This window comes from Thamnophis sirtalis, unplaced genomic scaffold (genome assembly GCF_051295495.1).
Source record: "Thamnophis sirtalis isolate CommonGarterSnake01/CBP01778 unplaced genomic scaffold, rThaSir2_p1.2 scaffold_17, whole genome shotgun sequence".
Lineage (NCBI taxonomy): Eukaryota > Metazoa > Chordata > Lepidosauria > Squamata > Natricidae > Thamnophis > Thamnophis sirtalis.
The window spans coordinates 23094-39491 of NW_028261397.1; positions in this window are offsets into that span (position 1 = coordinate 23094).

Below are 16398 nucleotides of genomic sequence, written 5' to 3' on the forward strand. Positions count from 1 at the left end.
GTCAGAATTGGGAGACTCTCCAGGACAAAAATTGGCTTGCAAATCTCTGCTCATCAGCAGCTCTGCAGGGGTTTGGCGGTGGGCTCTTCTCCAAATCACAGGGGCAGTTTTGTGCTGCCTCCAGAGTCTGGCATCAGTGAGGCAGAGGAACAATGGGAGCCTGTTCCCACTTAAGACAAAAAGGGGAGACTCGGGAGGAAGGCTTGGAGAGGATTGGCCCCTCCCATAAGACATCCTTTGCAGGAAGCAAGGCTTGTTCGTTCTGGTCGGTTCAAGCTCTGAGAAGCTCCGTTTGACTCTGTGCTCCGTTTGGCCCTGCAAAACTGATTGGCGGTTAGGTCAAGGGAGATAAAGGTGGCTGCTTATCAGCATTGTCCCGAAAGACTGTGGCAGACTTCCGTAGGACTCTTCGCAGACTGTGAATCATTGCGGTCTGGGAATGAACATAATTTCCAGCCGTCTAAATAAAAAGAGGGTTTTTGGGACGGAGCGTGTGATTTTTATTGTCTCAGGAAGCCTCTACACTAGGTAGAGGCAGATATTTCTCTCTCTCTGGGCACAATGAGAATATATCTGCTGAACAAAACTCCTCATTGGCAACAGGCAGAGCATCCGGCCACTAAACACACAGTTCCATTCAGTTGCCTAGACTCCACCCCGCAGGGGATTATGCTGTCGTTAAAAAGAAGATGGTGATGATTCATCATATTGATAGCAGTATTCCAATATTTGAAAGGCTCCTACAAAGACAAGGAGGTCGAACTATTTTCCCGGGTCCCTGGGAGAACTGCACACTTACATTAACTTTTGAAGCTTGCAGTGTCTTTGCCTCAATCCTTGGCATAGCTGCCTGACCCCTTCATCTCCCAGGCTGTTATCCCCCAGGTTCAGCTCCAAGAGGATATCGCTGGTTTCCAAGACGGAGGCCAGGTCTCCACAGGCACCGGGGGTCAGGCCGAAGGAGTGTAAGCTGCAATGAAAGGCAAGGACATCCATGGGCCCATCATGCTTGGGAGATCGGGAAATTCCCCGTGATGTTTCCAGACGGATCTAGCCAGGAGGTTCGCTCAGGCATGTGCTTGTGTGCACAAGCATCCGGGTGGGTAGGTGGGTAGGTGGAGCCTCCCGCCACTGCCACTACTGGTTCAGCCAAACCGGGCCAAACTGGCAGCAATCCACCTCTGCAGGAAACCCTACACTACTTAAAATGTTTTTTTTAAAAAACCTTACAGGAATTGTGATTTTCAAATGGTCATTTCTGAATTCATGGATATAGGTTGTGCATCTGCATGGTAGCCAGTGAAAACATTCCCAAGGATTTCCTTATTGCAGTAATAAAGAATCAGACTATAATTAAGGTGACCAGACGTCCCAATTTCAGCGGGACAGTCACGATTTATAACAATTTGTCCTGTGTCCCGGGGCGTTTTTAAAAAGTCCCGATTTTCTGGCTTCATGTTGAAAGCCCAGTGGATTTGCTTAAAAATCCTAACCGGGGCTAGACAAAAGACACCCTGTCTAATCCCTCTCTGTCTCAGTACTTTCATTGAAGATATTAAAAGAGCCAAGGTGGCGCAGTGGTTAAATGCAGCACTGCAGGCTGACTGCTAGATCAGCAGTTCAGCGGTTCAAATCTCACCGGCTCAGGGTTCACTCAGCCTTCCATCCTTCTGAGGTGGGTAAAATGAGGACCCAGATTGTTGGGGGCAATATGCTGACTCTCTGTAAACCGCTTAGAGAGGCCTGAAAGGCCTATGAAGCGGTATATAAGTCTACTGCTATTGCTATTGCTATAAAACATTAGAGCAAGAAAAAGGACCCCCCCGCAACCCTTTTACCTCATTTTATAAGAAAAAATGACCAAGTACCATAGAGCTCCAGGAATTACTTGGCTAGAGAAGCCGCGAGTATTACTTCCTGGATTTTCCGGAGGGGAGGCGCAGGGAGGTTGGAGGTCGGCTCGTGTGGGAAAAATGGTGGCAAAGTTTCTTTGAAAAATATTTCCCTGACTAATTTCACAATTTTAATTTGCTCAGTTCTTTGTATTAACATCTACATCATTCTGGATTGATTTGGAGTGCTCACTTGTGCCTGCTGGTAAGTGAGCTGGGTTTTTTTCTTTTACTTTTTTAATGTATTTTAAAATAATATTTTATTTATTGTGCATAGGATTTTTTAAAATTTATTCTGTGTGGATTCTTTTTTTAAATTGTCTTAGACTATTTGAAAAAAGATTCTATCCAAAATAAATTGAAGTGAAACCATTTTTAAAAATTCTATGCACAATACTTTGAAATATATTGTGCATAGAAAGAATAGTTTGAAATGTTTTATTTCAATTTATTCTCTGTGGATTCTTTTTTTAAATTGTCTTAGACTATTTAAAAAAAGATTCTATACAAAATACAAAATACCAGCTACAGTTATTCACTTAAGAACTGTGGCAAGAAAGGTGGTATAATAGGCTTAGTGACCAAAGTTACAATGGCATTGAAAAAAGTGACTGATGACCATTTTTCACACTTAGCAACCATTTTCACACTTAGCGACCGTTGCAGCATCCTCATGGTCACGCGATCAAAATTTTGATGTTTGGCAGCAGATTCGTATTTATGATGGTTTCAGTGTCCTGGGGTCATATAATCACCTTTTGACAAAGTCAAATGGGGAAACCAGATTCACTTATGTTACTAACTTATCAGCTGCAGTTATTCACTTAAGAACTGTGGCAAGAAAGGTGGTATAGTGACCAAAGTTACAATGGCATTGAAAAAAGTGACTGATGACCATTTTTCACACTTAGCGACCGTTGCAGCATCCTCATGGTCACGCGATCAAAATTTTGATGTTTGGCAACAGTTACAATTTATATCTGTAAATTGTAGTTATGTTGAAATAAAAAAAAATATTACAATACTATTTTTGCGTTATATGAAAATTTTTGTTGCTCCGTATAAAAATTTTAATCCCCCCCCCCCGCAGGTCAAAGGTGTCCCTCTTTACCAATCTGAAAATCTGGTCACCTTATACGACCACCCTCATTCAGTGACCGTTTGAAGTTGCAATGGCACTGGGTGAAAAAGGACCATAATTCACAATGCGGCAGCCTTCTCACCCATGGTCACCCGATCAAAATTCAGATTCTTGGCAACTGGCATATATTTATATACCACCCAAAGGGACCCCAGAGGGTTGTCATATATGATGGGGGAGGGGCCGAAAGAGCCTTCAGTGCCTTTAGTGTTTCTCAACCTTGGTGACTTTTAAGTCTTGTGGACTTCTGGGAGTTGAAGTCCAAAGAACTTAAAGTCGCCAAGGTTGAGAAACGCGGCTTTAGCGGATGCCACAAGGGTCACTTTTGTGTTTGCCTTTGTGTCATCCTGAGATCTTCTGCAGGGCAGCTTAGTTAGAAAGCCAGTTTTACTGGGAATGCGGATCGTCTTTGACTTACAACCATTCATTTAGTGACAATTCACAATTATAACACGGGAGGGGGGGAGACTTATGACCATTTTCACACTTTTACAACCATTGCAGTATCCCCACGGCCGAAATTCCCATGACGCTTGGCAACTGGCATGTACTTATGACGGTTGCAGTGTCCAGGGGTCATGTGATTCCCTTTTGCGACCGTCTGACAAGCCAAGTCAACGGGGAAGCCGGATTCACTTAACAGTCACAAGACTAGCTTAACATAATGGTAGAGATTCACTTAACAACTGTGACAAGAAAGGTCATAAAGTGGGGCAAAACCCACTTAACAGCCTTCAAAGAAAAAACCCCAGAAAGTCCAGTTGCCTCTTGAAAAAAAAAGGCACTTTTGGGACTTAGCAACATAAATTTTGGGCTCAGTTTTGGTCCTAAGGCGAGGATGGTTGATATTAGTGAGTTATGCTTAATTAGATTGTTACCTTTTGTGCATGTTACTTGGATTGTACACAAACAACTCACTCATATTACTGCAGTGAAATAATATTACTCAGATTGCCACTTTGCATATTATCTGGATTGCAATGAAAGAATTCGTTCGCATTCATGAATATATTGGCAAATTATTGCGGCGAAATAACTCACGAATTATTTAGTCCAGGATTGTCATGAAATAATATTGCAGATGCTTTGGTTTATGAGTTATGAAAGTTTATTTATATGCCACCCTTTTCCCTGGGGGGATTCAGGGCGGCTTACAACTCAAGGGGGGGAGGGGAAACAAACATTTTACACGTAGAAACAATACATAATTAAAAGCACAACATTCATACCATTCGGGTGGGTTACAGTCTTTAACCCCAGGCCTGACGGGATAGCCAGATTTTAAGGGCTGTGCGGAAGGTCTGGAGGGTGGTGAGGGTACGAATCTCCACGGGGAGATCGTTCCATAGGGTCGGAGCTACCACCGAGAAGGCTCTCCTCCGCGTAGTTGCCAGTCGGCATTGACCGGCAGATGGGACTCGGAGGAGGCCTAATGGCCTGATTTGTTTGAATTGTATCGCCAATTTTTGCACTATATTGTATAAATGGTCTTGATCGGGGAGCCCCTTTGTTGGGGGGGGGTTTCTCAGGCCAGGCCGCCCACCTCACAGGGTTGTTGTTGCTGGGAAATTAAGATTAGGTGAATGTGCTACCTCGAGTTATCCCAAATATACAAAAGGCATGATAAAAATCTCATAAAGAGCGAGATAAAAATTAATAAATGAGTAGAAACATGCCTCACGGCCGCACGCCAAACCACAGATTCCCCTCAAAGCCTCTGAGGGACCCACCCGAGCTGGCCCAGAAAGATGTGAATGCGGCCCCTGGTACTCTTTGCCCCACCACCGGTCTCCCTAGGCTTCGGACACCCACTCCCATCAACCCCAGCCCACACCTTCCCCCACTCACCGATCGCCACCGATGCCACCGCGCGGCAACCAAAATGGCGCCCTCCAGGTTACCTCAGCGCGTAAGAAGTTCCGTGCATGCGCCACAACGCACGGAGGGGGGGAAGACGTGCGCCTGAGCAAAGAGGGAGGGCCGCCTACTTTTTCCTATTGGCCAGAGCTGCTGTGGGCAGGATTCGCCCCGCCTCCATCACGTGTCTTTAGAAGACTGGCTTATGAAAAATAAACAAGGTTTGGTTCCTCCTTAACCATTAAACGTGGTTTAACATGACTCAATTTCTACCCCATGGTTCAGCTGGATTTAAAGCTTTGGTTTGGGATTGCTTATAGTGCGGTGATGGCTTTCATCAATATTTTTTTTATTTTTTTTGCAGTCTAAAAGCTGTTGCCATTGTACTTTCTGTAAAGGTAAAAGGAAGAGGCTCTCTTGCAACACGGAACAATGGGGAAAAGCCCTTTGGTTTATCCAGCATGTCCGCAAACTGCAAAAAATACAGATGTTTCTGTCAATGGAAGGAATCAGAAAGTTTAAAAAATTGCTTTATAATTTATCATAGAAAATAATATACAAAATTTTCTATTCCAGGGCCCAGGGGGACATGATTTGAGTATTTGAGGGGTTGCCACAAAGAGGAAGGGTTCAAATTATTCTCCAAAGCACCTGAAGGCAGGAGAAGAAGCAACGGGTGGAAACTAATCAAGGAGAGAAGCAACCTAGAACTAAGGAGGAATTTCCTGACAGTCAGAACAATTAACCAGTGGAACGGCTTGCCACCGGAGGTTGTGGGGGCTCCATCACTGGAGGCTTTCAAGAAGAGACTGCTCAGCCATTTGTTCTGAAATGGTATAGGGCATGTGCCATAGGGCAAACCTATGGCACATGCGCCATATTGGGTGGCACGCGGAGCCATATTGGGTGGCACACCAACTGTTAGCTCCGGCACGCAGGCACATGCCAGCCAGCTGATTTTTCACATTTCCAGAGGGCCAGGGAGGCAGTTTTTCGCCCTCCCCAGGCTTCAGGAAAGCCTCCAGAGCCTGGGGAGGGTTTGCGCATGTGTGGGAGGAGGTCGCGTGCAAATGCGCAGTTGGGCGGGGAGATTGGGCACGCGTGGGCGCAATTTTGGCACACCATAAGAAGGTGGTTTGCCACCACTGGTATAGGGTCTCCTGCTTGAGCCTGGGGCTGGACTAGAAGACCTCCAAGCTCCCTTCCAGCTCTCTTCTGATTGACTGATGTTCTGAGGTTCTAAACTCCAGATGATAAAAACCTAAAGACCTGCGTGGAGCACCGTGAATTCTAGCAAGGGGATGATGCCATGTTCTAGGTGCAAATGGTAGAAAAGGCCTGGCAATGTCCAAGAAGAGGGTCATCAGAGACTTTGGTGAGACGGGTTTTGGCATGGTGCTGCAGGAGGCCTTTATGATGCGCCCAGAGGACATCATATTAAAGCCCTGTTCATGTTTGAAACCAGCCTGAGCTATTCGGGTTTTCTCCCAAGATGGAGCCGTCAGCTCTCTGTCTTGGGGTTTTGGCTCTTGAGAAGTATTTTCTCCCCTTGATTATTGTCTTCTTCATGATCTGGAAGATATTGGAGGTGAGTTTCGGATTGTAGATTGTAGATTGTAGAAGTTTATTTATATGCCGCCCTTTTCCCTGGGGGGACTCAGGGCGGCTCACAACCCAAAGGGGAGGGGGAGACAAACTTTTAACATATAAGACAATACATCATTAAAAAACACAACATTCATACCATTCGGGCGGGTTACAGTCTTAGCCCCAGGCCTGACGGGATAGCCAGATGCTGAGGGCTGTGCGGAAGGTCTGGAGGGTGGTGAGGGTACGAATCTCCACGGGGAGATCGTTCCATAGGGTCGGAGCTGCCACCGAGAAGGCTCTCCTCCGCGTGGTTGCCAGTCGGCATTGACCGGCAGATGGGACTCGGAGGAGGCCTAATCGATGGGATCTAATAGGTCGCGTGGATGGCTACAAAGACGCTTGAGTTACCCCTTCAACCCCTTTCAATGGTTCTCCAAGACAGAACCAGTAAGTTTTTGAGACTCCTATCCCAGAGGGAACAAATCATAGGGAGGAAAAATGTGGCTTTTCTTTCTTTCTTTTTTTTAAAAGGTTTTTATTAGGTGGACATTAAAAACGTTGGACATAGTGCAACATTTCTGGCATAGTCATTTCCATAGAGTTCTTTTTTAATTATTTTTATTTTTTGTTACACAGACAACAATGGGAAAGGGAGAGGATGGGGAAAAAAAGGGGGGGGAAGGGGAAACCCATCTTCACATATAATATGTCGTTTAATCACAGGTGCATCCCTACTAAGTTTATACATCCCGTATCTCTCTATTGTATATTTAATAAGCACCACAATAAGCTAGGGTTTAAAAAACAAAAAACAACAAAGTAAAACAAGGGAGAGAGGGGGGGGAAAAAGGTAGGGGGAGGGGGGGAGGCCAAAAAGGACAAAAAAAAGGTCCAAGAAGGAAAGGGGAAAAAAAAAAAACCATCATCACATACAGCATGTCGTTTGATTACGGTTGTTTTAACATCTACATCTTCAAATAATGTTTACCATCTCAGATATTTCCTCTAATGTAACTAAAGATCTCATTTTCCTTCTACAATATATATTCAGTTAGCATTAGCATTATTTTCCCCCAGAGAATATACTTCTATTCATTGTTAACCTTGCATTTCATACCTTCAAACAGAGATCTTATTCCTTCATTGTTCAACAAGGCATCGCTGCCTATATATACCAGTTTTCATTTGTTCCCCTATTAGAATTGCCTTATCAGCAGCGAAATATCATTATAAGTTCTTAACCTTATACATTATATCACCAGACCTTATATTAGTACTTCCTTATATCATTGTTGAATTATTTCACAGCATAATTATATCATCATTTACTTTTTCCAATTAAGGCATAAGTGTATCATTTTTCATTTCCAAAATTTTGTTTTTTTTCCCTTAGCCATTGATAAAACAAGTCCCATATCTTATAAAATTGTTCATCCTCTTGCTCTCTAATTTCAAATGTCAATTTACTCATTTCGGCACAGTCCATTATTTTTCGAATGATTTCTTCCTCTTTTGGTATTGTTTCATTTTTCCAGTTTTTTGCAAATACAATTCTGGCTGCTGTTAACACATTTACAATCAAATATTTTAAGTCTTTGTTGTAGGTTTCTGGTAAAATTCCCAATAAAAAGACCTCTGATTTAAAGTCTATTTGTTTGTGTATCATTTTCTCCAACCACATGTGGATTTTAGTCCAGTATCTTTTGGCTTCAGTGCAAATCCACCACATGTGGTAGTATGAGCCAGGTATCTGGTGACATTTCCAACACTTTTCTGATTTATTCTTGAACATTCTTGCGATTCTGGTCGGGGGTAGATGCCACCTGTAAAACATCTTATACAAGTTTTCTCTATATGCAGTAGACATTGTCATTTTATAATTTTGAGACCACAATTTCTGCCAATTCTCTAAATCAATCCCATACTTACAATTTTTCCCCCAAGCAATCATAGTTTCTTTAACTTGTTCTTCATGCAATTTAAACTCCAATAAATATCCATATAGTTTTTTAATTACTTTTTCATCGGTACCTGTTAGAATTTTGTCTAGCTCAGTCATTTTATTATAGAGACCTTTAGTTTTTCTATCTTCATTATATCTAGATTGTATCTGTACATATGAATACCAGTTCATTTCCATCCCTTCTTGCTTCAACTCGACTAGATTTGAGCTCACCCTCTGTATTCAATAATTCTATATATCTAACTGTTTGTTCCTTTTTATGTATTATCGGATACGAGAATGCTTCAATTGTTGATGTCCAGACTGGAATTTTTAAATAATGTAATTTTTTAATCTTTTCCCAATTTAACAACAACGCCTCCCTTATATAATGTCTTCTAAAATAACCATGTGGTTTAGTTCCCTTATACCATAAGAAAGCATGCCATCCCAACAGCAAATCGTGACCTTCTACGTTCAATAATCTAGAGTTTTTTAATGATATCCACTCCTTAATCCACATCAGGTTTGCTGCCTGATAGTATAGCTCCCAATCGGGTAAACCAAAACCTCCTCTTGATCTAACATCTTGTAGTAATTTAAGCTTTATTCTAGCTTTTTTCCCTTGCCAAATAAATTTCAAAACTATTTTATTTAAGTCTAGAAAAAAATCCTTACCCAGTCTAATTGGGATTGTCTGAAACAGATATAGAATTCTAGGTAGAATGTTCATTTTAATTGTGGAAATTCTTCCCATCATTGATAAATGCAAGTTTTCCCATTTCTCCAAATCGGTTGCTATTTGTCGTTTTAATCTGGTATAATTATCCTCTTTAAGAGTGCTACATCTAGGTGATAAATGTATCCCCAAATATTTAATCTTACTTGCGTTTTGAATCTGCAACATTTCTGACAACTGTTCCTTTTGTGTAGCTGGGATATTCTTTGTCATGATCTTTGTTTTATCTTTGTTTATTTTCAAGCCTGCTACTTCTCCATATTCCTCTATTCTTTCTAACAATTTGGGTGCGGTTTCTAATGGATCTTCAAGAATGAAAACTAAGTCGTCTGCGAACGCTTGCAGTTTATACTCTTCTCTCTTAATTTTCATTCCTCTTATTTCTTCTTCTTCTCTGATCTTTCTATTTAAGACCTCTAGTGTTAGGACAAAGAGTAGCGGTGATAGTGGGCAGCCTTGTCTTGTACCTCTCTTTATTTCAATCGGTTCTGTTAGTTCTCCATTTACCATTATCTTTGCTGCTTGTTTCTGGTATATCGTTCGTATACTTTGAGTGAATTTCTTGCCAAAGTTCATCTGCTCCAGTTGCATAAACATAAACTGCCAATTCACATTATCAAAGGCCTTCTGCACATCGAGGAACATCAGTGCCAATTGTTTTTCTGGGTGGGCCTCATAGTATTCCAAGGTATTCAAAATTATTCTCATATTGTCATTGATTTGTCTTTTAGGTAAAAAGCCATTTTGATCTGAATGGATGAAGCCATTTAAGTATTTTTTAAGTCTCTCAGCTAGTATAGATGCAAATAGCTTGTAGTCTGAGTTTAATAAAGAAATTGGTCTATAATTCTTGATTTGTGTTAAATCAGTCTCTTCCTTGGGTAGTAATGTGATATACGCTTCTGACCATGACTTCGGCATTTGGTTCTCAGTCATCACTTCATTCATGACTTGTAGGAGTGGGAGGGTCAATGTTTCTTCAAATGTTCTGTAGAATTCCACGGGTAGGCCATCTGGTCCTGGGGCTTTCCCATTATTTTGTTTTTTAAGAGCCTCTGTTAGTTCCATCATTGTTATTTTTCTTTCTAACATTGTTCTAGTTTCATCTGGTACCTGGGGGAGATTAGCATCTTGTAAATACTTTTTGACTCGTCCCTCCTCCACCTTCTCTTGTTCATAGAGTTTAACGTAGTAGTCATGTATAATATATTTTTTCGGTATTTCCATATTGAATTTCTCCTTGCTTATCTCTTAGTTGAGGTATTTTCTTTGTTTCTCTCTCTTTTTTCATCTTATATGCTAACCACCTGCCTGGTTTGTTCGCATTTTCAAAATAATTCTGTTTGGCACCTCTAATTTTTTGTGCCAGTTCTTCCTTTTCTAATAGGTCCATTTTGTGTTTAATTATGTCCATTTTTATTTTAACATCTTTTTTTTGTGGTGCTCTCTGTAGGTCTCTTTCAAGTATTTTATAGTCATTGTCTAAAGCTTTATGCATTTGTCTTTTTTTTGAGTTTCTCTTCCTTGTGTAATCTAATGTTAACGTTAACCCTAACGATAACGTTAACCATAACGATGTTAACGTTAACCCTAACAATAACGTTAACCATAACGTTAACCCTAACAATAACGTTAACCCTAACGATAACGTTAACCCTAATAACGTTAACCCTAACGATAACGTTAACCCTAACGATAACGTTAACCCTAACGATAACGATAACGTTAACCCTAACGATAACGTTAACCCTAACGATAACGTTAACCATAACGATAACGTTAACCCTAACGATAACGTTAACCCTAACGATAACGTTAACCCTAACGATAACGTTAAGGTTAACCCTAACGATAACGTTAACCATAACGATAACGTTAAGGTTAACCCTAACGATAACGTTAACCATAACGATAACATTAACCATAACGATAACGTTAAGGTTAACCCTAACGATAACGTTAACCCTAACGTTAACGTTAACCCTAACAATAAAGTTAACCCTAACGATAACGTTAAGGTTAACCCTAACGATAACGTTAACCATAACGTTAACCCTAACGATAACGTTAACCCTAACGATAACGTTAACCCTAACGATAACGTTAACGTTAACCATAACGATAACGTTAACCCTAACGATAACGTTAACCCTAACGATAACGTTAACCATAACGATAACGTTAAGGTTAACCCTAACGATAACGTTAACCATAACGATAACGTTAAGGTTAACCCTAACAATAACGTTAACGATAAGGATGTTATGGCTTTCTAGGAGTTTGTTTTCTCCTGTGTGATTCACCGTGACTCTGCAGGCCCTAGTATGAACTAGGCCATGGAGGACACCCACCTGCACAAGGAACTATATTACAACAGACAACTACACATTGAGTGCGGTTGGTCGGCCAGTTACAAATTCATCTGGTGGTGATGCTGTCCAACCCACATTCTTTATGTAGTAGTAGGTTATGGTCTACCTTATCAAATGCCTTACTGAAGTCCAAGTAAACTATATCGACGGCATTCCTCTGGTCCACTAATTTTGTCACATTATCAAAGGAGGCAATGAGATTAGTCTGGCGTGATCTGTTTTTGACAAACCCATGTTGGCTTTTGGGTATTTGTTTGCTTCTAGGTGTTCACTAATTTGTTGCTTGATTATCTTTTCCAGAATCTTTCCTGGTATTGAGGTCAGGCTGATAGGTCTTTAGTTTCCTGGATGTTTCCCCCCCACCTTTTTTGAAGATGGGAACCACATCAGCTCTTTTCCAGTCTTCTGGCAGTTCCCCGGTGCTCCAGGATCTCTGAAAGATATAGTTCAGTGGTTCTGAGATCTCATCTGCCAGTCCCTTCAGAACCTTGGGGTGTAATCCGTCCGGCCCTGGTGATTTGAACTCATCTAGGGTAGACAGGTGCTCGCTTACCATTTTCTTCCCTATTTCAACTTGTGTTCCTAATCTGATTCTTGTGGTGCTGTTTTTGATAGGTTGGACTGTTTTATCCCTTTGTGTAAAGACAGATGCAAAACATGAGTTAAATAGTTCTGCTTTCTCCCTGTCGCTTGTCACCGTCTTGCCATTTTCTCCCAGCAATGGACCAATTGTTTCCTTTAACATGTTGGAAGAAGCTTTTTTTGTTTTTTACTTTTGTGGCAAGACTTTCTTCATTGTGAGCCTTAGCTTTCCTCACTTCATCTTTACAGACTCGGGCTATTTGCTGATATTCTGCCTTAGTTATGTCCCCATCTTTCCACTTTTTATACTTATCTTTTTTGTCTTTCAATTTGTCAGAGAGTTCTTTATGCAGCCATGCTGGTTTCTTTTGGGAGCTGTTATTTTTCTTCTTCATTGGTATTGTGCTAGACTGGGCTTTTGTAATCTCATTTTTCAAAATTTCCCAAGCTTCTTGAGTTGTTTTCCCCTTGAGGATTCTCATCCATGGAATTTTTCCCAAGCTCTCTCTAAGTTTATTGAAATTAGCTCTCTTAAAGTCCAAGACTCTAGTTTCACTTTGTTCTACTACTTGTGTTTGCATATTGCAATGTCACTTATCCCCAGGGTTCCTGTGGCTTCAACATCTTCTATCATTTCCCCTCTGTTAGTGAGAATTAAGTCCAATATTGCTGATCCCCTTGTTCCCTTCTCTACTTTTTGGGAAAGAAAGTTCTCTGCTAGGTTTGTTAGGTTTGTTCTTCCACTTGGTACAGAGTTTGTTTCCCAGTTGATGTCAGGGTAGTTAAAAAAAACCACTACTATTGTGGTGAGCTTCCTACATACCTTAGTTACCTGACTAGCAAAAAGTTCATCTACTTCCTCTGCTTGGTTGGGTGGCCTGTAGTATAGACCTATGGCAATATCATTTCCCCCACAACCTTTAATATTGACACAAATGCATTCAAGATAGTTCTCATCATTGTTGTGCTCTATTTCTGTAGAGAGGTAATTATTTCTTATATAGTGCAACTCCACCTCTTCTTTTATTTGGTCTATTTCTTTTAAATAATTTAAATCCTTCTAGCTGTATGTTCCATTTGGTTTCATCCGACCAAGTTTCTGTAATGGCAACAATATTGTATAATATCTGCCCTCTTTTACTTGAATTTCTAATTCGCCCTGTTTATTCCTCATACTCTGTGCATTGGTGTATAGACATTTGAGTCCATTTTGATTGACACTGTGTTTACTGTCTACATAACCTATGTTATGCCTGACTTCCCCTATTTTCTTGCCACTTGTATGATTCGTGCACATGGAATGGCACTCACTATTAAATGCTTGGTTTTGCTTGACAGCGGGAGTGATAATCTTACCCGCACAAACATCTGTTACATGCACTGATAACCCTATGAATTTTAGATTGCTAGGGACAGAAATGTTTTGTATCAATTAATTCTCTGTCCCCGCTGTTCAGTTTAAATGTTTATCCCGAAAATCTGTGAATTTAATGCCAAGTAATTCAGTCCCTTTCTTGGATGGGTGCAAACCATCTCTTTTCTACAGTTTTTCATTGGACCAGCTGCAGACATTGTGACTAATAAAACCAAAGCCTTCCCTTTTACACCACTCTTTTAGCCACACATTAAACTCTGCTACACGCTGCCCTTTCCCTTTTTGGTCCTTATATACTGGTAAAACCTCTGAAAAGATAAGCCTACAAATCTATACTACTAAGTTCATCCCCCAAGCTCTGGAAATCATTCTGCACAGAAAGTACATCTTTTTGGGACAGACCATTTGTGCCAAGATGTATAATAGCATCAACATCACAGTCCTTACTTGCATTCTTGACTATCTTAAGATTACACCTCTCGTCTCTGCTGGCAGTAGCACCTGGGAGACACCTGACCTCTTTTAAAACCTACATATCCTTTCCTAAATTTACATCCCTTATGATTGAATCACCGACCAGGTGGTGACTTCTCTTTTTGCATACCTTGCTCTTCTTGTGCGACTGATGTGTGATACCTGGTTCCCCATTTCGCCTTTCCGAAGTAAGTTCTTCATTTTGAACCACGATCCCCTGCTTATTTGAGTCATCATTATCACAACTACCTTGACCTGTCTCTCTAGTGTCCCCATTAGGGTCACCAAGGGCGCTGTATCTGTTATGCTGGGTCACAGCAAAAACTTTATGTTTATGGTTCACAGCTCTCACCCTGCCAAATCCCACGGTTGTCCAGACTGCTCTTCTCCTGCGGGATCTTTGGGGTGGGGGGTGGGGGGCGGATAGCGTGGCATCTCCGTAGAATGGAATGGCTGAATTGGACACCTAATTTCTGCTTGGAGAGCACAGATTAGAGATTCTAGATAGATTATCTGTCTATATAGACTAGTAATTTGTTTATAAAGGGGACAGTATCCAAATTTGAAAAGAGTACTGTGAAAGACAGGTGCGAGACAGCTATTACATTGAACTAAACCGGTTTAAATGAATACATTATCTCCATCCCTAATTATATCTCCCACTACTCTAATTCTAATTCTATCTCCCCCTGCCTTTATTTACAAATTACCTTTTATGGGTGCTAAAGGTGCTTTTTCAGGAGGCAACTGGGCTTTAACAGATTAACAGAGTTGGAAGGGGCCTTGTAAATCATCTAGTCCAATCCCCCACCCAAGCAGGAGACCCTACACCATTTCTGACAGATGTCAGTCTTCTTGAAAGCTTCGAGTGATGAAGCTCCCAGAACTTCTGAAAGCAAGCTGTTCCATTGGTTAATTGCTGTCAGGAAATTTCTCCTTATTTCCAGGTTGAATCTCTCCTTGTTCAGTTTCCACCCATTATTCCTCGTCTGGTTTTTGGAAGGTGCTTTGGAAAATAGCTTGGAACCTAGTGGTGGGCTGCAGCTGGTTCGCACTAGTTCAAGCGAACCAGATGTTAATATTCTGCTTAGTTCGGCAAACTGGCAAATCCTACCACTGGCTGCCACACACACACACACACACACACACACACACACACACACACACACCAGGGTTGCCATTCAGGGGGTGGGGAAGCTGCAGGGGCCTGACTGGGAGCTGTGCTGATCAGCTGGGAGGCTGTGAAAGTGTAAATGAACCTGCAGCACCCATCAGCTGGGAGGCTGTCACCCCCCTGCAGCCCAAAAGACCACGTGAGCACTAGGTTTTTTAAAACATTGTCAGACCTTCCAACTTCACAAGATCTCCCCCCCCTTCCCCCCCCCCCCGAGAAGTTGAAAGGCCTGGCTGAACATTTTTTAAACTGGAAGTCACATGGTCTTCTTTTGTTGCCCTGCATGCAGGAGAAGAGCTGGAAGGCAGGTTAGTCAGGGAATTTGATGAAATGGAAGTGAGGATTTTGAATTACCATTTTGTCTGGGATGGGGTGGAAGTGGAGATTTTGCATTATGATTGCTCATAAGTAAGTAAGAACCAGTAAAAGGGGAATGGAAATATCCCTATCTGTAGATCATCATTTTTCAGTCTTAGCAAGTTTAAGATGGGCGAATTCACGCTGCCTTGGGAATTCTGGAATTGAAGTCCACACACCTTAAAACTGCCCAAGTTGAGAAGCATGGGTCTACAGTATACCTTAGGATTTTCCATTCCTGCTTTCCACAATTTCCCGATAGTTGAAACAATCAGTGGAACAACTTGCCTCCAGAAGTTGTGAATGCTCCATCACTGGACATTCTTAAGATGAGGTTGGATAACCATTTAAACGAAGTGGTGCAGGGTTTCCTGCAGGGGCGGGCTTCAAAAATCTTAGCAAGGGGTTCTCTGCCTGATTGCTGGGTGGGCGTAGCCTAGTCAGCCTCCTGCACTATGGCGGGAGGGGGAGTTTTGGCCCCACCCCGGCTCTGTAGGCTTTCCTCGAGCCTCCTCAAGCTCCGGACGACCGCTCTTATTATCTTATTATCCAGGAGATAATGGGGCTGTCCCTTTGCCACTTGAGGTGCTGACTCATCCCCTTCTCAAGTAACGGGTAAGAAGATGTTGGACAGCCATTTGTCTGAAATGGTTTCCTGCCTAGGCCGGGGGTTGGACTTGAAGACCTCCAAGGTCCCATCCAACTCTGCTATTGTATTGTATTGTAACTGTCTCTAGACCAAACCATACTAGATCATTTCCGCACTGTATCCAACCTTTTCTTTTTAGAGCAGGATCTTGAGAATGTGGATGCACAACAGCCTGGAAGGATCATGAAGATGATTATCTGGAGCCCTTTCGGGAAGCTTCAGGACTGGAATTGAAACAGGGCCAGTTGTGCCTG